The following is a 26,012-nucleotide window of genomic DNA, read 5'->3' as shown; positions in this document are numbered from 1 at the left end:
TCATTAGTAAACTAAATATATGGGTTCAGTAAACTTTACCTCAAAAGAAACAAGATCCTGGTAAATTCTTAATATCATGTACCATAGGCACCATGACCTTTGAGAAGGCTCTGTGTGACCTAGGGTCAGGTATAAATCTTATGCCACTCTCTGTAGTGGAGAAACTGGGGATCTTTAAGGTACAAGCTGCAAGAATCTCATTAGAGATGGCAGACAAGTCAATAAAACAAGCTTATGGATTGGTAGAGGACGTGTTAGTGAAGGTTAAAGGCCTTTACATCCATGCTGATTTCATAATCTTAGACACTTGGAAGGATGAGAATGAATCCATCATTCTTGGAAGACCCTTCCTAGCCACAGCAGGAGCTGTGATTGATATTGACAGAAGAGAGCTAGTCCTTCAATTGAATGGGGACTACCTTGTGTTTAAAGCTCAAGGATCTTCCTCTGCAACCAGGGAAAAGAGGCACGATAAGCTTCTCTCAATACAGAGTCAAACAAAGCCCCTACAATCAAACTCTAAGTTTGGTGTTAGGAGGTGATGAGCGGATAATTTATACGCTTTTTGGCATTGTTTTTAGTATGTTTTTAGTATGTTTTAGTTAGTTTTTATTATATTTTTATTAGTTTTTAGTTAAAATTCACTTTTCTGGACTTTACTATGAGTTTGTGTATTTTTCTGTGATTTCAGGTATTTTTTGGCTGAAATTGAGGGACCTGCGTAAAAATTTGATTCAGAGGCTGAAAAGGACTGCAGATGGATTCTGACCTCCCTGCACTCGAAGTAGATTTTCTCGAGCTACAGAAACCCAATTGATGCGCTCTCAACTGCGTTGGAAAGTAAACATCCTGGGCTTTCCAGCAATATATAATAGTCTATACTTTGCCCGAGATTTGATGGCCCAAACCGGCGTTTCAAATCAGCTCAAAACTGCCCGGCGTTAAACGCCAGAACTGGCACAAGAATGGGAGTTAAACACCCAAACTGGCACAAAAGCTAGCGTTTAACTCCAAGAGAAGTCTCTACACGAAAATGCTTCAATGCTCAGCCCAAGCACACACCAAGTGGGCCCGAAAGTGGATTTTTATGTCATTTACTTATTTCTGTAAACCCTAGGCTACTAATTCTCTACAAATAGGACCTTTTGCTATTGTATAATCATCGGGGGATCTTAGATCATCTTTAGATCTTTGAATCTTTTGAACACGTTTTGGGGGCTGGCCTCACAGCCATGCCTAGACCTTGTTCTTATTCTAAGATATTCATTTGTACCCAAGAACATGATGAATGTGATGATTATGTGACGCTCATCATCATTCTCACTTATGAACGCGTGCCTGACAACCACTCCCGTTCTACAAGCAAACAAGGCTTGAATGTTTATCTCTTGGATTCCTTAATCAGAATCTTCGTGGTATAAGCTAGAATTGATGGCGGCATTCAAGAGAATCCGGAAGGTCTAAACCTTGTCTATGGTATTCTGAGTAGGATTCAATGATTGAATGACTGTGACGAGCTTCAAACTCCTGAAGGCTGGGAGTTAGTGACTGACGCAAAAGAATCAACGGATTCTATTCCAACCTAATTGAGAACCGACAGATGATTAGCCGTGCCGTGACAGGGTGCGTTGAACATTTTCACTGAGAGGACGGGACTGTAGCCACTGACAATGGTGATGCCCAACATACAGCGTGCCATGGAAAGGAGTAAGAATGATTGGATGAAGACAGCAAGAAAGCAGAGAGACGGAAGCGACAAAGCATCTCCATTCGCTTATCTGAAGTTCTCACCAATGAATTTCATAAGTATCTCTATCTTTACTTCATGCTTTATTCATATGTCATCCATAACCATTTGAATCTGCCTGACTAAGATTTACAAGGTGACCATAGCTTGCTTCATACCAACAATCTCCGTGGGATCAACCCTTACTCGCGTAAGGTTTATTACTTGGATGACCCAGTGCACTTGCTGGTTAGTTGTGCGAAGTTGTGATAAAGAGTTGATATTGCAATTGAGCATACCATGTTGATGGCGCCATTGATGATCACAATTTTGTGCATCAAGTTTTTGGCGCCGTTGCCGGGGATTGTTTGAGTTTGGACAACTGACGGTTCATCTTGTTGCTTAGATTAGGTATTTTTCAGAGTTCTTAAGAATGAATTCTAGTGTTTCAAGGTGATGTTCTTATCATCACCAAAGCTGATTGATTTTCATCAATTTAGCTCTTGAATGCAATGTCCTGCTGAAGCTTGGCTAGCCATGTCTAATTTCTTTAGACTAAAGCTTTAGACTAACATTGCATGATTCCTGGAATTCTCATTAAGAATTTTGATATCTTTATTTTCTTTTCCACTTAATTTTTGAAAAATCCAAAAAAATTTACAAAATCATAAAAACCAAAAATATATTTTGTTTCTTGTTGAGTCTAGTGTCTCATTTTAAGTTTGGTGTCAATTGCATGTTTCTGTTCTTCTTGCATTTTTCGAATTCAGTCATGTGTCTTAATTGATCTTCAAGTTGTTCTTGATGATTTCCTTGTTCTGATTTTTAAATTCTCTTGTCTTGAGTGTTTTGTTGTTTCTCATATGCATTCTCATTTTGTCAGTGTCAATGGTATACAAACTGCTAAGTTTGGTGTCTTGCATGCATTGTTATTTGATTTTAGTTACATTTTGATTATTAAAAATCCAAAAATTTTTTAATTTGTGTCTTTTCAAGTAAAAAATACAGAGAATTGAAGATTCAGAACATACAGCAGAGGAATTACACAGAAAAAGGCTGGGCGTTCAAAACGCCCAGTGAAGAAAGAAAACTAGCGTTTAAACGCCAGCCAGGGTGCCTGGTTAGGCGTTTAACGCCCAAAAGGGTAGTGTTTTGGGCGTTAAACGCCAGAATGGATACCATTCTGGGCGTTTAACGCCAGGATGGAACAAGAGGGAAGATTATGTTTTTAATTCAAATTTTTTCAGGTTTTCAAAATTTTTTCAAAATCAAATCTTTTTCAAATCAAATCTTTTCAATCATATGTTTTCAAAATCAATTTCTTTCCATTTTCAAAAATACTTGCTATCAATTAATGATTTGATTCAACATTTCAAGTATGTTGCCTTTTCTGTTGAGAAAGGTTTAATGTCTGAATCATATCTTTTCTTGTTAGCCAAGTCATTAATTTTAAAAATTAAATCTTTTTAAATTGTTTTTCAAATCATATCTTCTCAATCACATCTTTTTAAAACCATAACTTTTAAATCATATCTTTTTAATCACATCTTTTTCAAAATAGTTTTCAATCATATCTTTTTAATTTCTAATTTCAAAATCTTTTTCAAAAATCACTCGATTTCTTTTTCCACTCTTAAGTTTTCGAAAATCAATTAGTATTTTTTCAAAATGTTTTTAAATCTTTTTAATTTATTTTCAAAAATTTCTTCCCCTCTTCTCACATCCTTCTATTTATGGACTAACACTCCTCCTCAATGAACAATTCGAACTCCATCTCTTTTGATAAGTTCGAATTCTTCTACCTCTTCCTTCTATTTTTCTTTTCCTCTGACACCTCAAGGAATCTCTATACTGTGACGTAGAGGATTCTATATTTTCTTGTTCTCTTCTCTTTCATATGAGTAGGTGCAAAGACAAAAGAATTCTTGTTGAGGCTGACTCTGAACCTGAAAGGACCTTGAAGCGAAAGCTAAGAGAAGCTAAGGCACAACTCTCTGAAAAGGACCTAACAGAAATCTTCAAACAAGAAGAAGAAGACATGGCAGCCGAAAACAACAACAATGCCAACAATGCAAGGAAGGTGCTGGGTGACTTTACTGCACCTACTCCCGACTTCTATGGGAGAAGCATCTCTATCCCTGCCATTGGAGCAAACAACTTTGAGCTTAAGCCTCAATTAGTTTCTCTAATGCAACAGAATTGCAAGTTCCATAGACTTTCATTGGAAGATCCTCATCAGTTTTTAGGTGAGTTCTTGCAAATCTGTGACACTGTCAAGACTAATGGGGTTGACCCTGAGGTCTACAGACTTATGCTATTCCCTTTTGCTGTAAGAGACAGAGCTAGGATTTGGTTGGACTCACAACCTAAAGAAAGCCTGAACTCTTGGGAAAAGCTAGTCAATGCCTTCTTGGCAAAGTTCTTTCTACCTCAGAAATTGAGTAAGCTTAGAGTGGAAGTCCAAACCTTCAGACAGAAGGAAGGTGAATCCCTCTATAAAGCTTGGGAAAGATACAAACAATTGATCAGAAAGTGTCCTTCTGACATGCTTTCTGAATGGAGCATAATAGGTATCTTCTATGATGGTCTATCTGAACTATCCAAGATATCTTTGGATAGTTTTGCTGGATGATCTCTTCATCTGAAGAAGACGCCTGCTGAAGCTCAAGAACTAATTGAAATGGTTGCAAATAACCAAGTCATGTACACTTCTGAAAGGAATCCTGTGAACAATGGGACAAATCAGAAGAAAGGAGTTCTTGAGATTGATACTCTGAATGCCATATTGGCTCAGAACAAAATACTGACTCAGCAAGTCAATAAGATTTCTCAATGTCTGTCTAGAATGCAAGCTGCACCAGGCAGTACTAAGGACGCTTCATCTCAAGAAGAACTTATGATCCTGAGAACCCTTCAATGGAAGAGGTGAATTACATGGGAGAACCCTATGGAAACACCTATAATTCTTCATGGAGAAATCATCCAAATCTCTCATGGAAGGATCAACAGAGACCTCAACAAGGTTTCAACAACAATAATGGTGGAAGAAAGAGGTTTAGCAATGACAAGCCTTTTCCATCATCTTCTCAGCAACAGACAGAGAATTCTAAGCAAAGCCACTCTGACTTAGCAACCATGGTCTCTGATCTAATCAAAACCACTCAAAGTTTCATGACTGAAACAAGGTCCTCCATTAGAAACTTGGAGGCACAATGGGACAGCTGAGCAAGAAAATTACTGAACTCCCTCCTAGTACTCTTCCAAGCAATACAGAAGAGAATCCAAAAGGAGAATGCAAGGCCATTAACATGACCCACATGGCCGAACTTGGAGAGGAGAAAGAGGCAGTGATCGCCACTAAGGAAGACCTCAATGGACGTCCACTGGCCTCTAATGAGTTCCCTAATGAGGAACCATGGGAATCTAAGGCTCATAATGAGACCATAGAGATTCCATTGGATTTACTTCTGCCATTCATGAGCTCTGATGAATATTCTTCCTCTGTAGAGGATGAAGATGTCACTGAAGAGCAAGTTGCTAAATACCTTGGAGTAATCATGAAGCTAAATGACAAGTTATTTGGTAATGAGACTTGGGAGGATGAACCCCCTTTGCTCACCAAAGAATTGGATGACTTGTCTAGGCAGAAATTACATCAAAAGAGACAGGACCCTGGGAAGTTCTCAATACCTTGTACCATAGGCACCATGACCTTTAAGAAGGCTCTGTGTGACTTAGGGTCAAGTATAAACCTCATGCCTCTCTCTGTAATGGAGAAGCTAGGGATCTTTGAGGTATAAGCTGCAAGAATCTCACTAGAGATGGCAGACAATTCAAGAAAGCAAGCTTATGGACTTGTAGAGGATGTTCTGGTAAAAATTGGAAACCATTACATCCCTGCTGATTTCATAGTCCTAGAGACTGGGAAATGCATGGATGAATCTGTCATCCTTGGCAGACCCTTTCTAGCCACAGCAAAGGCTGTGATTGATGTTGACAGAGGAGAATTGATCATTCAAGTGAATGAAGAATCCCTTGTGTTTAAGGCTCAAGGATATCCCTCTGTTACCATGGAGAGGAAGCATGAAGAGCTTCTCTCAAAACAGAGTCAAACAGAGCCCTCACAGTCAAACTCTAAGTTTGGTGTTGGGAGGTTCCAACATTGCTCTGAGTATTTGTAAGGCTCCATGAGAGCCCATTGTCAAGCTACTGACATTAAAGAAGCGCTTGTTGGGAGGCAACCCAGTGTTATATTTATCTATTTTACTTTGTTATTCTATGTTTTCTATAGGTTAATGATCATGGGAAGTCACAAAATCAATTGAAAAAGCAAAAATAGAATAAAAAACAGAAAGAAAAACAGCACACCCTGGAGGGAGACCTTGCTGGCGTTTAAACGCCAGTAAGGACAGCAAATGGGCGTTTAACGCCCAGTCTGGCACCATTCTGGGCGTTTAACGCCAGAAAGCGGCACCAGACTGGCGTTAAACGCCAGGAAAGGGCAAGAAGCTGGCGTTAAATGCCAGAAAGGGGCATCAGCCTGGCGTTTAACGCCAGAATTGGCATGAAGAGCATTTTTGCTCGCCACTTAGTGCAGGGATGAATTTTTCTTGACACCTCAGGATCTGTGGACCCCACAGGATCCCCACCTACCCCACCACTCTCTCTCTTCTTCACCCATTCACAAATCACCTCAACACCTCTTTCCCAAAAACCCCTCACCTATCAAATTCTACCATTCTCTTCACCATTCACATCCATCCTTCATAAAACCCATCTTCACCACCTCATTTTCACACAACCTAAACACTACTTCTCCCCCTTGGCCGAACCACAAAGCCCCCTTCATATCTTCCATTTCTTTTTCTTCTACTCTCTTCTTTCTTCTTTTGCTCTAGGACGAGCAAACCTTCTAAGTTTGGTGTGGTAAAAGCATTGCTTTTTGTTTTTCCATAACCATTTATGGCACCTAAGGCCGGAGAAACCTCTAGAAAGAGGAAAGGGAAGGCAAAAGCTTCCACATCCGAGTCATGGGAGATGGAGAGATTCATCTCAAGGGTGCATCAAGACCACTTCTATGAAGTTGTGGCCAAGAAGAAGGTGATCCCTGAGGTCCCTTTCAAACTCAAAAAGGGTCAACTTTGATCAAAGGTTGGACCAAGTCCTCATGGATACCACTAAGAAAAGGATGGAGCAAACAAGAGATCCCACTCATGGACATGAGCATGAGGAAACTCCTCATCATGAAATCCCTGAGATACCTCAAGGGATGCACTTTCCTCCACAAAATTATTGGGAGCAAATCAACACCTCCCTAGGAGAGTTAAGTTCCAACATGGGACAACTAAGGGTGGAGCACCAAGAACATTCCATCCTCCTCCATGAAATTAGAGAAGATCAAAGAATCATGAGAGAGGAGCAACAAAGGCAAGGAAGAGACATTGAGGAGCTCAAGCACTCCATAAGATCTTCAAGAGAAAGAACAAGCCGCCATCACTAAGGTGGACCCGTTCTTTAATTTCCTTGTTCTTTATTTTCCTGTTTTTCGAATTTTCATGCTTATGTTTATCTATGTTTGTGTCTTATTACATGATCATTAGTGTCTTAGTGTCTATGCCTTAAAGTTATGAATGTCCTATGAATCCATCACCTTTCTTAAATAAAAAAATGTTCTTAATTGAAAAAGAGAAGAATTGCATGAATTTTGAATTTTATAACAGATTAATTATTTTGATGTGGTGACAATACTTTTGTTTTCTGAATGTATGCTTAAACAGTGCATATGTCTTTTGAATTTGTTGTTCATGAATGTTGGCTCTTAAAAGAATGATGAAAAAGGAGACATGTTACTGAGGATCTGAAAAATCATGAAAATGATTCTTGAAGCAAGAAAAAGCAGTGAATATTCAAAAAAAAAGAAAAGAGAAAACAAAAAAATAAAAAATAAAATATAAAAAATAATGAAGTTGTGATCCAAGGCAAAAAGAGTGTGCTTAAGAACCCTGGACACCTCCAATTGAGGACTCTAGCAAAGCTGAGTCACAATCTGAAAAGGTTCACCCAATTATGTGTCTGTGGCATGTATGTATCCGGTGGTAATACTAGAAGGCAGAGTGCTTTGGACCACAGCCAAGACTCATAAAGTAGCTGTGTTCAAGAATCATCATACTTAACTAGGAGAATCCATAACACTATCTGGATTCTGATTTCCTATAGAAGCCAATCATTCTAAATTTCAAAGGATAGAGTGAGATGCCAAAACTATTCAGAGGCAAAAAGCTAAAAGCCCCGCTCATCTAATTAATACTGATCTTCATAGATGTTTTTGGAATTCATTGCATATTCTCTTCTCTTTATCTTATTTGATTTTCAGTTGCTTGGGGACAAGCAACAATTTAAGTTTGGTGTTGTGATGAGTGGATAATTTATACGCTTTTTGGCATTGTTTTTAGTATGGTTTTAGTATGTTTTAGTTAGTTTTTATTATATTTTTATTAGTTTTTAGTTAAAATTCATTTTTCTGGACTTTACTATGAGTTTGTGTGTTTTTCTGTGATTTCAGGTATTTTCTGGCTGAAATTAAGGGACCTGAGCAAAAATCTGATTCAGAGGCTGAAAAGGACTGCAGATGCTGTTGGATTCTGACCTCCCTGCTCTCGAAGTGGATTTTCCGGAGCTACAGAAGCCCAATTGGTGCGTTCTCAACTGCGTTGGAAAGTGGACATCCTGGGCTTTCCAGCATTATATAATAGTCCATACTTTGCCCGAGATTTGATGGCCCAAACCAGCGTTCTAAATCAGCTCTAAACTGCCCGGCGTTAAACGCCGGAACTGGCACAAGAATGGGAGTTAAACGCCCAAACTGGCACAAAAGCTGGCGTTTAACTCCAAAAGAAGTCTCTACAGGAAAATGCTTCAATGCTCAGCCCAAGCACACACCAAGTGGGCCCGGAAGTGGATTTTTATGTCATTTACTCATTTCGATAAATCCTAGGCTACTAGTTCTCTACAAATAGGACCTTTTGCTATTGTATAATCATCGGGGGATCTTAGATCATCTTTAGATCTTTGAATCTTTTGATCACGTTTTGGGGGCTGGCCTCACGGCCATGCCTAGACCTTGTTCTTATTCTAAGATATTCATTCGTACCCAAGAACATGATGAATGTGATGATTATGTGATGCTCATCATCATTCTCACTTATGAACGCGTGCCTGACAACCACTCCCGTTCTACATGCAAACAAGGCTTGAATGTTTATCTCTTGGATTCCTTAATCAGAATCTTCGTGGTATAATAAGCTAGAATTGATGGCGGCATTCAAGAGAATCCGGAAGGTCTAAACCTTGTCTGTGGTATTCTGAGTAGGATTCAATGATTGAATGACTGTGATGAGCTTCAAACTCCTGAAGGCTGGGCGTTAGTGATAGACGAAAAAGAATCAATGGATTCTATTCCAACTTGATTGAGAACCGACAGATGATTAGTCGTGCCGTGACAGGGTGCGTTGAACATTTTCACTGAGAGGACGAGACTGTAGCCATTGACAACGGTGATGCCCAACATACAGCTTGCCATAGAAAAGAGTAAGAAGGATTGGATGAATACAGTAGGAAAGCAGATAGACGGAAGGGACAAAGCATCTCCATTCACTTATCTGAAGTTCTCACCAATGAATTACATAAGTATCTCTATCTTTACTTTATGCTTTATTCATATGTCATCCATAACCATTTGAATCTGCCTGATTAAGATTTACAAGGTGACCATAGCTTGCTTCATACGAACAATCTCCGTGGGATCGACCCTTACTCGCGTAAGGTTTATTACTTGGACGACCCAGTGCACTTGCTGGTTAGTTGTGCGAAGTTGTGATAAAGAGTTGAGATTGCAATTGAGCGTACCATGTTGATGGCGCCATTGATGATCACAATTTCGTGCACCAGGAGGCCACAACCAAACTCGAAGTTTGGTGTTGAACCCCTACATTCAAACTCTAAGTTTGGTGTTGGGAGGTCCCAACAATGCTCTGAACATCTGTGAAGCTCCATGAGAGCTCGCTGTCAAGCTATTAACATTAAAGAAGCACTTATTGGGAGGCAACCCAATTTTTATTTATCTATATTTCTATTGTTCTTTTATGTTTATTAGGTTTATGATCATGTGGAGTCACAAAACAATTACAAAAATTAAAAACAGAATCAAAAACAGCAGAAGAAAAAGCACACCCTGGAGGTAAAGATGTCTGGCATTTAAACGCCAGAAACAAGCATCTGTCTGGTGTTTAACGCCAGAAACAAGCACCAAGCTGGCGTTTAATGCCAGAAACAAGCATCAGGCTGGCGTTAAACGCGAGAAATAGGCTACCTTTGGGCATTTAACGCCAGAAACAAGCTGCAGTCTGGCGTTAAATGCCAGGATTGCATGCAGAGGACGTTTTACACGCCTAAAAGGTGCAGGGATGAGAAATCCTTGACACCTCAAGATCTGTGGACCCCATAGGATCACCTCAGGATCTGTGGACCCCACAGGATCCCCACCTACCTCACTTCTCTCTTCTTCACACAATCCAATAACACTATACCCTTCATCAATCACCTCAATCTCTCTTCCCCATTACCCCTTCACCAATCATATCCATCCACTCTTCCCCATAAACCCCACCTACCTTCAAATTCAAAATCTCTTTCTCACCCAAACCCACCCTAAATAACTGAACCCATACCCCTCTCCCTCCACTATATAAACCCCTCCATCCTTCTTCATTTTTACACATCAGTACCCTCTCTTCTCCCCCTTGGCCGAAACCTACACCTCTCTCCCTCTCCTCCATATCTTCTTCTTCTTCTTCTATTCTTTCTTCTTTTGCTCGAGGGCGAGCAACATTCTAAGTTTGGTGTGGTAAAAGCATATCTTTTTTGCTTTTCCATAACCATTGATGGCACCTAATGCCAGATAAACCTCAAGAAAGAGGAAAGGGAAAGCAATTGCTTCCACCTCTGAGTCATGGGAGATGGAGAGATTCATCTCAAAAGCCCATCAAGACCACTTCTATGAAGTTATGGCCAAGAAGAAGGTGATCCCTGAGGTCCCTTTCATACTCAAGAAAAATGAGTATCCGGAGATCCGACATGAGATCCAAAGAAGAGGTTAGGAAGTTCTTACCAACCCCATTTAACAAGTCAGAATCTTAATAGTTCAAGAGTTCTATGCTAATGCATGGATACGAAAACCTATGATGCAAGAAGATGCACACCCCTACACTAGAAGGGTCAACTTTGATCAAAGGATAGTCCAAGTCTTCATGGACATATGTGTGGAGGGAGCTCAATGGAAAAGAGAATCAAGAGGAAAGCTGGTTCAATTGAAAAGACTGGACCTTAAGCCTGTGGCTAGAGGATGGTTGGAGTTCATCAAACGCTCCATCATCCCCACTAGCAACCGATCTGAAGTAACTGTGGACCGGGCCATCATGATCTATAGCATCATGATTGGAGAGGAGGTAGAAGTTCATGAAGTCATCCCTCTAGAACTCTACAAAGTAGCCAAAAAGCCCTCCACCTTCGCAAGGCTAGCTTTTCCTCATCTCATTTGCCATCTCTGCAACTTAGCTGGAGTTGTTATAGAAGGAGACATCCTCATTGAAGAGGATAAGCCCATCACTAAGAAGAGGATGGAGTAAACAAGAGAGCCTATTCATGGATCTCAAGAGACGCATGAGGAAGCTCATCATCAAGAAATCCATGAGATGCCTCAAGGGATGCATTTTCCTCCAAACAACTATTGGGAATAACTCAACACTTCTCTAGAAGGATTGAGTCATAACATGAACCAATTAAGGGTGGAACACCAAGAGCACTCCATCATTCTCAATGAGATTAGAGAAGATCAAAGAGCTATGAGGGAGGAGCAACAAAGGCAAGGAAGAGACATAGAGGAGCTCAAAGGCACCATTGGTCCTTCAAGAAGAAGGCGCCACCCTCACTAAGGTGGACTCATTCCTTAACTTCCTTGTTCTTATCTCTCTGTTTTTCGGTTTTTGAGCTTCATGTTTGTCTATGTTTGTGTCTTTATTACATGATCATTAGTATTTAGTAACTATGTCTTAAGGCTATGAATAATTCCATGAATCCTTCACCTTTCTTAAATGAAAAATGTTTTTAATAAAAAGGTACAAGAAGTACATGAGTTTTGAATTCATCCTTGAAATTAGTTTAATTATATTGATGTGGTGATAATACTTTTTGTTTTCTGAATGAATGCTTGAACAGTGCATATTTTTGATCTTGTTGTTTATGAATGTTAAAATTGTTGGCTCTTGAAAGAATGATGAAAAAGTGAAATGTTATTGATGATCTAAAAAATCATAAAATTGATTCTTGAAGCAAGAAAAAGCAGTGAAGAACAAAGCTTGCAAAAAAAAGAGAAGTGGCAAAAAAAATTTAAAGAAAGAAAAAGAAAAAAAGCAAGTAGAAAAAGCCAAAAGCCCTTAAAACCAAAAGGCAAGGGTAAAAAGGATCCAAGGCTTTGAGCATCAATGGATAGAAGGACCCAAGGAAATAAAATCCAGGCCTAAGCGGCTAAATCAAGCTGTCCCTAATCATGTGCTTATGGCATACAGGTCCAAGTGAAAAGCTTGAGACTGAGTGGTTAAAGTCGTGATCCAAAGCAAAAAAAGTGTGCTTAAGAGCTCTGGACACCTCTAACTGGGAACTTTAGCAAAGCTGAGTCACAATCTGAAAAGGTTCACCCAGTCATGTGTCTGTGGCATTTATGTATCCGGTGGTAATACTGAAAAACAAAGTGTTTAGGGCCACGGCCAAGACTCATAAAAGTAGATGTGTTCAAGAATTAACATACTTAACTAGGAGAATCAATAACACTATCTGAACTCTGAGTTCCTATGGATGCCAATCATTCTAAACTTCTAAGGATAAAGTGAGATGCCAAAACTGTTCAGAAGCAAAAAAGCTACAAGTCCCGCTCATCTAATTAGAACTAATATTCATTGATATTTTTGGGATTTATAGTATATTCTCTTCTTTTTATCCTATTTGATTTTCAGTTGCTTGGGGACAAGCAACCTGATGAGTGGATAATTTATACGCTTTTTGGCATTATTTTTAGTATGTTTTTAGTATGTTTTAGTTAGTTTTTATTATATTTTTATTAGTTTTTAGTTAAAATTCACTTTTCTGGACTTTACTATGAGTTTGTGTGTTTTTCTGTGATTTCAGATATTTTTGGGCTGAAATTGAGGGACCTGAGCAAAAATCTGATTTAGAGGCTGAAAAGGACTGCAGATGCTGTTTGATTCTGACCTCCCTGCACTCAAAGTAAATTTTCTAGAGTTATAGAAGCCCAATTGGCGCGCTCTCAATTGCGTTGGAAAGTAAACATCCTGGGCTTTCCAGCAATGTATAATAGTCTATACTTTGCCCGAGATTTGATGGCCCAAACAGGCGTTCCAAGTCAGCTCAAGAATTCTGGCGTTTAACGCCGGAACTGGCACAAGAATGGGAGTTAAACGCCCAAACTGGCACAAAAGCTGGCGTTTAACTCCAAGAAAAGTCTCTACACATGAAAGCTTCAATGCTCAGCCCAAGCACACACCAAGTGGGCCCGGAAGTGGATTTTTATGTCATTTACTCATCTTTGTAAACCCTAAGCTACTAGTTATCTACAAATAGGACCTTTTGCTATTGTATTAGGGAGCTTTTGATCATGTTTTTATGATTGAACCCTCTTTGGGAAGCTGGCCATTCGGCCATGCCTAGACATTGTTCTTATGTATTTTCAACGGTGGAGTTTCTACACACCATAGATTAAGGTGTGGAGCTCTGCTGGGGAATTAAATGTCCTAACTACAATTTTGCATTTGTTCCCTGCAATAACAGTGTCAAGTTTTGATCCGGCAACAACACCAAGTTTTTGGCGCCGTTGCTGGGGATTGTTTGAGTTTGGACAACTGACGGTTCATCTTGTTGCTTAGATTAGGTATTTTTCTTCAGAATTTTTAAGAATGAATTCTAGAGTTTCAAGGTGATGTTTTCATCATCACCAAAGTTGATTGATTCTCATCAATTTAGCTCTTGAATGCAATGTCCTGCTGAAGCTTGGCTAGCCATGTCTAATTTCTTTAGACTAAAGCTTTAGACTAACATTGCATGATTCCTGGAATTCTTATTAAAAAATTTGGATCTCTTTATTTTCTTTTCCATATAATTTTCAAAAAATACAAAAAAATTATAAAATCTTAAAATCAAAAAAATCTTTTATGTTTCTTGTTTGAGTTTAGTGTCTAATTTTAAGTTTGGTGTCAATTGCATGTTTCTATTCTTCTTGCATTTTTCGAATTCATTCATGTGTCTTCATTAATCTTTAAGTTGTTCTTGATTATTTTCTTGCTCTGATCTTTAAATTCTCTTGTTTTGTGTGTTTTGTTGTTTCTCATATGCATTCTCAATTTGTTAGTGTTAATAGTATACAAACTTCTAAGTATGGTGTCTTGCATGCATTGTTTATTTGATTTTAGTTGCATTTTGATTATTCCTCATCATTAAAAAAATTTCAAAATTTTTTTTAATTTGTTTCTTTTCAAGTCAATAATACAGAGAATTGAAGATTCAGAACATACAGCAGAGGAAATACACAGAAAAAGCTGGGCGTTCAAAACGCCCAGTGAAGAAGGAAAACTGGTGTTTAAACGCCAGCCAAGGTACCTCGCAGGGCTTTTAACGCCCAAAAGGGTAGCATTTTGGGCGTTAAACGCCAGAATGTATACCATTCTGGGCGTTTAACGCCAGGATGGCACAAGAGGGAAGATTTTGTTTTTAATTCAAATTTTTTTCGAGTTTTCATAATTTTTCAAAATCAAATCTTTTTCAAATCATATCGTTTCAATCATATATTTTCAAAATCAATTTCTTTCCATTTTCAAAAATACTTGCTAACAATTAATAATTTGATCCAACATTTCAAGTATGTTGCCTTTTCTGTTGAGAAAGGTTTAATGTCTGAATCATATCTTTTAAATTTCTTGTTAGCCAAGTCATTAATTTTCAAAATCAAATTTTTTTAAATTGTTTTTCAAATCATATCTTCTCAATCATATCTTTTTAAAACTATATCTTTTCAATCATATCTTTTTATCACATTTTTTTAAAATTAATTTTTCAATCATATCTTTTTTATTTCTAATCTCAAAATCTTTTTCAATTTTACTTAATTTCTTTCCCAATCTTAGTTTTCAAAAATCAATTACCATTTTTCAAAATTTCTTTTAATTAATTCACTTTAATTTTCGAAAATTTCTTCCCCTCTTCTCACATCCTTCTATTTATGGACTAACACTCCTCCTCAATGCACAATTCGAACTCTATCTCTCTTGATAAGTTCGAATTCTTCTACCTCCTCCTTCTATTCTTCTTTTGCTCTGACACCTCAAGGAATCTCTATACTGTGACATAGAGGATTCCATATTTTCTTGTTCTCTCCTCTTTCATATGAGCAGGAGCAAAGACAAAAGCATTCTTGTTGAGGCTAACCCTGAACCTGAAAGGACCTTGAAGCGAAAGCTAAGAGAAGCTAAAGCACTACTCTCTGTAGAGGACCTAACAGAAATCTTCAAACAAGAAGAAGACATGGTAGCCGAAAACAACAACAATGCCAACAATGCAAAGAAGGTGCTGGGTGACTTTACTGCACCTACTCCCGACTTCTATGGGAGAAACATCTCTATCCCTGCCATTGGAGCAAACAACTTTGAGCTTAAGCCTCAATTAGTTTCTCTAATGCAACAGAATTGCAAGTTCCATGGACTTCCATTGGAAGATCCTCATCAGTTTTTAGCTGAATTCTTGCAAATCTGTGACACTATCAAGACTAATGGGGTTGACCTTGAGGTCTACAAACTTATGCTATTCCTTTTTGCTGTAAGAGACAGAGCTAGGATATGGTTGGACTCACAACCTAAAGAAAGCCTGAACTCTTGGAAAAAGCTAGTCAATGCCTTCTTGGCAAAGTTCTTTCCACCTCAAAAATTGAGTAAGCTTAGAGTGGAAGTACAAACCTTCAGACAGAAGGAAGGTGAATCCCTCTATGAAGCTTGGAAAAGATACAAACAATTGATCAGAAAGTGTCCTTCTGACATGCTTTCTGAATGGAGCATCATAGGTATCTTCTATGATGGTCTGTCTGAACTGTCCAAGATGTCATTGGACAGCTCTGCTGGAGGATCTCTTCATCTGAAGAAGACGCCTGCAGAAGCTCAAGAACTCATTGAAATGGTTGCAAATAATCAATTTATGTACACTTCTGAAAAGAATCCTGTGAACAATGGGGCGAATCAGAAGAAAGGAGTTCTTGAGATTGATACTCTGAATGCCATATTGGCTCAGAATAAAAATATTGACTCAGCAAGTCAATATGATTTCTCAAAGTCAGTTTGGAATGCAAGCTGCACCAGGCAGTACTAAGGACGCTTCATCTGAAGAAGAAGCTTATGATCCTGAGAACCCTTCAATGGAAAAGGTGAATTACATGGGAGAACCCTATGGAAACACCTATAATCCTTCATGGAGAAATCATCCAAATCTCTCATGGAAGGATCAACAGAGACCTCAATAAGGTTTCAACAACAATAATGGTGGAAGAAACAGGTTTAGCAATGGCAAGCCTTTTCCATCATCTTCTTAGCAACAGACATAGAATTCTAAGCAGAGCCACCCTGACTTAGCAACCATGGTCTCTGATCTAATCAAAACCACTCAAAGTTTCATGACTGAAACAAGGTCCTCCAGTAGAAACTTAGAGGCACAAGTGGGTGAGCTGAGTAAGAAAGTTACTGAACTCCCTCCTAGTACTCTTCCAAGCAATACAGAAGAGAATACTAAAGGAGAGTGTAAGGCCATCAACATGGCCGACTTTGGAGAGGAGAAAGAGGCAGTGAGCGCCACTGAAGAAGACCTCAATGGATGTTCACTGGCCTCCAATGAGTTCCCTAATGAGGAACCATGGGAATCTGAGGCTCACACTGAGACCATAGAGATTCCATTGGATTTACTTCTGCCATTCATGAGCTCTAATGAGTATTCTTCCTCTGAAGAGGAAGAAGATGTTACTGAAGAGCAAGTTGCTAAGTACCTTAGAGCAATCATGAAGCTAAATGACAAGTTATTTGGTAATGAGACTTGGGAGGATGAACCCCCTTTGCTCACCAAAGAACTGGATGACTTGACTAGGCAGAGATTACCTCAAAAGAGACAGGACCCTGGGAAATTCTCAATACCTTGTACCATAGGCACCATGACCTTTAAGAAGGCTCTGTGTGACCTAGGGTCAAGCATAAACCTCATGCCTCTCTCTATAATGGAGAAGGTAGGGATCTTTGAGGTGCAAGCTGCAAAAATCTCACTAGAGATGGCAGACAATTCAAGAAAACAAGCTTATGGACTTGTAGAGGATGTTCTGGTAAAGGTTGAAGGCCATTACATCCCTGCAGATTTTATAGTCCTAGAGACTGGGAAGTGCATGGATGAATCCATCATCCTTGGCAGACCCTTCCTAGCCACAGCAAAGGCTGTGATTAATGTTGACAGAGGAGAATTGATCATTTAAGTGAATGAAGAATCCTTTGTGTTTAAGGCTCAAGGATATCCCTTTGTAACCATGGAGAGGAAGCATGAAGAGCTTCTCTCAAAACAGAGTCAAACAGAGCCCCCACAGTCAATCTCTAAGTTTGGTGTTGGGAGGTCACAACCAAATTCTAAGTTTGGTGTTGAACCCCCACATTCAAACTCTAAGTTTGGTGTTGGGAGGTTCCAACATTGCTCTGAACATCTGTGAAGCTCTATGAGAGCCCACTGTCAAGCTACTGACATTAAAGAAGTGCTTGTTGGGAGGCAACCCAATGTTATATTTATCTATTTTCCTTTGTTATTTTATGCTTTTTATAGGTTGATGATCATGGGAAGTCACAAAATCAATTGAAAAAGCAAAAACAGCATAAAAAATAGAAAGAAAAATAGCACACCCTGGAGGAAAACTTGCTGGCATTTAAACGCCAGTAAGGGCAGCAAATGGGCGTTAAACGCCAGTAAGGGCACCAGACTAGCGTTTAACGCCAGAAAGGGGCACCAGACTGGCGTTAAATGCCAAAAATGGGCACCAGCCCGGCGTTTAATGCCAGGATTGGCAGAAAGAGCATTTTCGCTCGCCACTTGGTGCAGGGATGAATTATCCTTGACACCTCAGGATCTGTGGACCCCACAGGATCCCTACCTACCCCACCACTCTCTCTTCTTCACCCATTCACCAATCACCTCAACACCTCTTCCCCAAAAACTCCTCACCTATCAAATCCCACCATTCTCTTCACCACTCACATCCATCCTTCATAAAACCCCACCTACCTCACCATTCAAATTCAAACCATTTTCCCTCCCAAACCCACCCATAATGGCCGAACCTTACCCCTCTCTCCACCCCTATATAAACCCATCTTCACTCCTTCATTTTTACACAACCTACACACTACTTCTCCCCTTTGGCCAAAAAACAAAGCCACCTCCATCTCCTCTATTTCTTCTTCTTCTACTCTCTTCTTTCTTCTTTTGCTCGAGGACGAGTAAACCTTCTAAGTTTGGTGTGGTAAAAGCATTGCTTTTGGTTTTTCCATAACCATTTATGACATCTAAGGCCGGAGAAACCTCTAGAAAGAGGAAAGGGAAGGCAAAGGCTTCCACCTCCGAGTCATGGGAGATGGAGAGATTCATCTCAAGGGTGCATCAAGACCACTTCCATGAAGTTGTGGCCATGAAGATGGTGATACCCGAGGTCCCTTTCAAACTCAAAAAGAGTGAATATCTGGAGATCCAACATGAGATTCAAAGAAGAGGTTGGAAAGTTCTTACCAAACCCATTCAACAAGTCAGAATCTTAATGGTTCAAGAGTTCTATGCCAATGTATGGATCACCAAGAACCATGATCAAAGTGTGAACCCGGACCCAAAGAATTGGCTTACAATGGTTCGGGGGAAATGCTTAGATTTTAGTCCGGAAAATGTAAGGTTGGCATTCAACTTTCCCATGATGCAAGGAGATGAACACCCTTACACTAGAAGGGTCAACTTTGATCAAAGGTTGGACCAAGTCCTCATAGACATTTGTGAAGAGGGCGCTCAATGGAAGAGAGATTCAAGAGGGAAGCCAGTTCAACTGAGAAGGCATGACCTCAAGCTCGTGGCTAGGGGATGGTTGAAGTTTATCCAACGCTCAATCATTCCCACTAGCAACGGGTCCGAAGTTACTATAGACCGGGCTATCATGATTCATAGCATCATGATTGGAGAGGAAATAGAAGTTCATGAGGTTATATCCCAAGAACTTTATAAGGTGGCGGACAAGTCCTCTACCTTGGCAAGGTTAGCCTTCCCTCATCTCATTTGTCACCTCTGTAATTCAGTTGGAATTAACATAGAGGGAGACATCCCCATTGATGAGGACAAGCCCATCACTAAGAAAAGGATGGAGCAAACAAGAGATCCCACTCATCATGAAATCTCTGAGATACCTCAAGGGATGCACTTTCCTCCACAAAACTATTGGGAGCAAATCAACACCTCCCTAGGAGAATTGAGTTCCAACATGGGACAACTAAGGGTGGAGCACCAAGAACATTCCATCCTCCTCCATGAAATTAGAGAAGATCAAAGAATCATGAGAGAGGAGCAACAAAGGCAAGGAAGAGACACTGAGGAGCTCAAGCACTCCATAAGATCTTCAAGAGGAAGAACAAGCCGCCATTACTAAGGTGGACCTGTTCTTTAATCTCCTTGTTCTTTTTTTCCTGTTTTTTGAATTTTTATGCTTATGTTTATTTATGTTTGTGTCTTATGATCATTAGTGTCTTAGTGTCTATGCCTTAAAGTTATGAATGTCCTATGAATCCATCACCTTTCTTAAATGAAAAATGTTCTTAATTGAAAAAGAGAAGAATTGCATGAATTCTGAATTTTATAACAGATTAATTATTTTGATGTGACGGCAATACTTTGACTTCTGAATGTATGCTTGAACAGTGCATATGTCTCTTGAATTTGTTGTTCATGAATGTTGGCTCTTGAAAGAATGATGAAAAAAGGAGACATGTTACTGAGGATCTGAAAAATCATAAAAATGATTCTTGAAGCAAGAAAAGGAAGTGAATACAAAAAAAAAAAAACAATATAAAGTTGTGATCCAAGACAAAAAGAGTGTGCTTAAGAACCCTGGACACCTCTAATTGGGGACTCTAGCAAAGCTGAGTCACAATCTGAAAAGGTTCACCCAGTTATGTGTCTGTGGCATGTATGTATCTGGTGGTAATACTGGAAGACAGAGTGCTTTGGGCCACGGCCAAGACTCATAAAGTAGCTGTGTTCAAGAATCATCATACTTAACTAGGAGAATCAATAACACTATCTGGATTCTGAGTTCCTATAGAAGCCAATCATTCTGAATTTCAAGGGATAGAGTGAGATGCCAAAACTGTTCAGAGGCAAAAAGCTAAAAGCCCCGCTCATCTAATTAATACTGATCTTCATAGATGTTTTTGGAATTCATTGTATATTCTCTTCTTTTTATCTTAGTTGATTTTTAGATGCTTGAGGACAAGCAAAAATTTAAGTTTGGTGTTGTGATGAGCGGATAATTTATACGCTTTTTAGCATTGTTTTTAGTATATTTTTAGTATGTTTTAGTTAGTTTTTATTATATTTTTATTAATTTTTAGTTAAAATTCACTTTTCTGGACTTTACTATGAGTTTGTGTGTTTTTCTGTGATTTCAGGTATTTTCTGGCTGAAATTGAGGGACCTGAGCAAAAATCTGATTTAGAGGCTGAAAATGACTGCAGATGCTGTTGGATTTTGACCTCCCTACACTCGAAGTGGATTTTCTGGAGCTACAGGAACCCAATTGACGCGCTCTGAATTGCGTTGGAAACTAGACATCCTGGGCTTTCTAGCAATGTATAATAGCCCATACTTTGCCCGATATTTGATGGCCCAAACAGGCATTCCAAGTCAGCTCAAGAATTCTGGCCTTTAACGCCGGAACTGGCACAAGAATGGGAGTTAAACGCCCAAACTGGCACAAAAGCTGGCGTTTAACTCCAAGAAAAGTCTCTACACATGAAAGCTTCAATGCTCAGCCCAAGCACACACCAAGTGGGCCCGGAAGTGGATTTTTATGTCATTTACTCATCTTTGTAAACCCTAAGCTACTAGTTATCTACAAATAGGACCTTTTGCTATTGTATTAGGGAGCTTTTGATCATGTTTTTATGATTGAACCCTCTTTGGGAAGCTGGCCATTCGGCCATGCCTAGACCTTGTTCTTATGTATTTTCAACGGTGGAGTTTCTACACACCATAGATTAAGGTGTGGAGCTCTACTATACCTCGAGTATTAATGCAATTACTATTGTTCTTCTATTCAATTCAGCTTATTCTTGTTCTAAGATATCACTTGTTCCTCAACTTGATGAATGTGATGATCCGTGACACTCATCATCATTCTCACATATGAACGTGTGCCTGACAACCACCTCCGTTCTACCTTAGATTGAGTGGATATCACTTGGATCCCTTAATCGGAATCTTCGTGGTATAAGTTAGAATTGATGGCGGCATTCAAGAGAATCCGGAAGGTCTAAACCTTGTCTGTGGTATTCTCAGTAGGATTAAAGGATTGAATGACTGTGACGAGCTTCAAACTCGCGATTGTGGGGCGTTAGTGACAGACGCAAAAGAATCAATGGATTCTATTCCGACATGATCGAGAACCGACAGCTGATTAGCCGTGCTGTGACAGAGCGCGTTGAACATTTTCACTGAGAGGACGGGACTGTAGCCACTGACAACGGTGATACCCAACATACAGTTTGCCATGGAAAGGAGTAAGAAGGATTGGATGAAGACAGTAGGAAAGCAGAGAGACAGAAGGGACAAAGCATCTCCATACGCTTATCTGAAGTTCTCAGCAATGAATTACATAAGTATCACTATCTTTATTTTATGTTTTATTCATCTTTTAATTATCAATCCTCCATAACCATTTGAATCCGCTTGACTGAGATTTACAAGATGACCATAGCTTGCTTCATACCAACAATCTCCGTGGGATCGACCCTTACTCGCGTAAGGTTTATTACTTGGACGACCCAATGCACTTGCTGGTTAGTTGTGCGAAGTTGTGATAAAGAGTTGAGATTGCAATTGAGCATACCATGTTGATGGCGCCATTGATGATCACAATTTAGTGCACCACAACCATTTAAGTTTGGTGTTGTGATGAGCGGATAATTTATACGCTTTTCAGGATTATTTTTAGGTAGTTTTTAGTAGAATCTAGCTAATTTTAGGGATGTTTTTATTAGTTTTTATGCAAAATTCACATTTCTGGACTTTACTATGAGTTTGTGTATTTTTTTATGATTTCAGGTATTTTCTAGCTGAAATTGAGGGACTTGAGCAAAAATCTGATTCAAGCTGAAAAAGGACTGCTGATGCTGTTGGATTCTGACTTCCCTGCACTCGAAATGGATTTTCTAGAGCCACAGAACTTCAAATGGCGCGATCTAAATTGCATTGGAAAGTAGACATCTAGGGCTTTCCATAAATATTTAATAGTTCATACTTTATTCGAGTTTAAATGATGAAAACTAGCGTTCAACGCCAATTCCATGCTGCATTTTGGAGTAAAATGCCAGAAACACGTCATAAACAGAGTTAAACGCCAAAAATATGTTACAACTTGGTGTTCAACCCCAAGAGAAGCCTCTGCACGTGTAAAGCTCAAGCTCAGCCCAAACACACACCAAAGTGGGCCCCGGAAGTGGATTTCTACACTTAGACTTATTTCTGTAAACCCTAGTAACTAGTTTAGTATAAATAGAACTTTTTACTATTGTATTAGACATCGGGGAATTAGTCTTTTGATTAATCTCTTGATCACATTTGGGGGCTGGCCATTCAGCAATGCCTGGACCTTTATCACTTATGTATCTTCAACGGTAGAGTTTCTACACACCATAGATTGAGGTGTGGAGCTCTGCTATTCCTCGAGTATTAATGCAATTAATATTATTCTTCTATCCAATTCAGCTTATTCTTTTTCTAAGATATTCCCTACACTTCAACATGATAAATATGACGATCTGTGACACTCATCATCATTCTCACCTATGAACGCGTGCTTGACAACCACTTCTGTTCTACCTTAGGTCAACTGCGTATCTTTTAGCCTCCATTCCGAAAGATCGGAGTCTTCGTGGTATAAGCTAGAATTATTGGCGACCATTCCTAAGATCCGGAAAGTCTAAACCTTGTTTGTGGTATTCCGAGTAGGATCTGAGATGGGATGACTGTGACGAGCTTCAAACTTGCGAGTGTTATGCGTAGTGACAGACGCAAAAGAATCAATGGATCCTATTCCAACATGATCGAGATCCGACAGATGATTAGTCGTGCTGTGACAGAGCATTTGGACCATTTTCACTGAGAGAACGGGAAGTAGCCATTGACAACGGTGACGCCCTACATAGAGCTTGCCATGGAAAGGAGTAAGAATGATTGGATGAAAGCAGTAGGAAAGCAGAGATTCAGAAGGAACATAGTATCTTCATGTGCTTATCTGAAATTCCCACCAATGAATTACATAAGTATCTCTATTTCTATTTTATGCTTTATTTATCTTTCTATGCGAAAACCATTATAATAATTTGAATCCGCCTGACTGAGATTTACAAGATGACCATAGCTTGCTTCATACCAACAATCTCCGTGGGATCGACCCTTACTCACGTAAGGTATTACTTGGACGACCCAGTGCACTTGCTGGTTAGTTGTGCGAAGTTGTGACAAAGTGTGATTCACGTTTGAGAGCTCCAAGTCTTTGGCGCCATTGTTGATGATCACAATTTCGTGCACCATCAATCTTTAAGTTTGGTGTCTTCTTGAGTCTTTTCTTTATAATTTTCGAAAATTGTGTCTTTGGTTTTCAAAATTTTTAAGTTTGGTGTCCTTTGCATGTTCTTTTTTTCTTTGAATTCCTTGAGTTTTGATCTAGGTGTTCTTCTTGATCTTCAAAGTGTTCTAATGACAAGACATCTTATGCTAGCTTTTCAAGCATTTTTCACTTGTTTCATTAGGTTTTATGCACTTTCTTGCATTAGAAGTAAGTAATTTGGAGTAGTTATGGATGGTTTTGATTAAATCAATCAACCATCCTTTATTTGACACTAAATCATGAGGTTTAATCTAAAATTAGTTGGTTTGTGAATGATTTGTAGACCTTGTGAATTGTTGAAGCTTTGATTTGTTATTTTGATTACTTGTAGGTGAAGAAATGGTGGAAAAAGGGATTTTCGGCACTTTTTTGAAGTTAAAGCACGTTTTGGACCTTAAGTCACACTTTGGAAAGCATGACCCAAGGCACAAAAGCGTCACGCACAAAGAACGCAAGAGCGCTCAGTTCCCTTACTTAACTGAGCGCTAGTGGAGCACTCAGCACCAAAGCAAAGCACCAAGGCACAACAAGCATAGCGCTACGTTGGTGCACTTAATTGAGCGCCCAAGGAAGCCGAGAAAACATGTAGCGCTCAATTAACTTTGTTAACTTTATCGGGTTCCTCATGAAAAAGAAATCAAGGCGCAATGCTAAGGAAGGATGGAGCTAAAGTTCGAAATGGGGACAAGGAAGGAGTAACACAAGGCTTGGGCAAGGAAATTAGCCAAAATGGCTTCACTAAATTTCAAACCCTGCACATAAGGCATAAGAGGAAGCGCTAGTGTGAACAAGAACTTGGTACAATTGAAGCCACTGGGATTCGAAATGGGGAACAAGGAAAACAAGAGAAAGGGCGCTAAGTTGCTTCTTTTATCTGAGCGCCATTCTACAAGGAAACTTTGCTCCAAATTGGCCTCCCCAGGATTCGAAGTGGAGTCCCACACTCAAAGCAAGGGTGCTGCGTGAACTGATTCAACTGAGCGCTACTTTTGCCTCACCATTGCCCAAGCAAATGGTGCTAAGTTAACATACATAACTGAGCGTTAGTGCAAGGCCATTCTACAAGGAAAATTGGGCGCTGAATTGCTTCACCAAGGTCTCGAAGCTGGGAACCTCATTTGCAAGCAAGGGCACTCGGTTAAGTGCCTCAACTTAACGCTATCAACGCTGCACACAAGGAAGGCTTGGTGCACAACATATTGGAGGGCCAAAAGTAAGGTGGAGCGCTCAGTTGGATTAATTAATTGAACGCTTCCCTGGAGCTTGACATGAGCCCAAAACAAGAAGAAATTGAGCGCTCAGTTGATTCAATTAATCGAGCGGTTCCCTGGAGGTGCACCATGGGTTCAATTTCAATTCAATTGCCACATTGGATCCAATTCTTCAGCAAATTGAGAAGCCCACTCCAAATTCTGAAGATCAAAAATAGAAAGTGTATAAATAGGACTTAGTTTAATTTAGAGAGGACTTTTACTTTCACTTTTGAACCTTCTTTTATTTTGAGTTTTATTTTGAGCTCACTTTTACATTTTGGCTTTGAATTGGGATTGAGAGTTGAGTTCTCTCCTCCTTGTTCTTACTTCTGCATTTCTTACTTTCTGTTGATGAATTTTGGATTGAGATTGAAGGAATTCTATTTCAATCATTGATCTACAATTCATCTTTGTTTTCTTCTGCATAATTCTAAGATTTGGGAATTGGATTTAGCTTTCTGTTTTCATTTTCATTTCTTCTGCTACTTTTGCTTTCTGTTTTGGAATTTGAATTGAGATTGAAGAGCTTCATTGATTTAAAGTTTGAGAATCATCTTTACCTCTCTTCTCAATTGTTCTAAGAATTGAATCTGAGTTTCCTTTACTGCTTTCATTTTCTTTTCTTCTAAAAATTTTTCTCTGTTGGATCAAGGAAGGAATTGAGATCTAGACTTGTTTTCTAGTCTCATTGAGCCTCTGAGCTCTTGAATTTCTTTCCTAGCTCTTTCATTGAGTTGAATTTACTTTTTGTTTTGTTCTTCACTGCAATTTTCCAATTCTGTTTAGATCTACTGCACTTAATTCATCTTCTTTACTTTCTGTTGTTAAATTCTGAATCCCAGCATCCCACACACCTTTATTATTCAAGCAATTTACATTTCTTGCACTCTAAGCTTTAGCCATTTACATTACTTGCAATTTAAGATTCAGCTATTTTACTTCTTCTGCTCTTTAGTTTACTGTCAATTCTCCCTCTCCCTTT

This window comes from Arachis stenosperma, chromosome 7 (genome assembly GCF_014773155.1).
Source record: "Arachis stenosperma cultivar V10309 chromosome 7, arast.V10309.gnm1.PFL2, whole genome shotgun sequence".
Classification (NCBI taxonomy): Eukaryota; Viridiplantae; Streptophyta; class Magnoliopsida; order Fabales; family Fabaceae; genus Arachis; species Arachis stenosperma.
The sequence above is the reverse complement of the archived record's forward strand: the minus strand, read 5'-3'. Positions refer to the sequence as shown.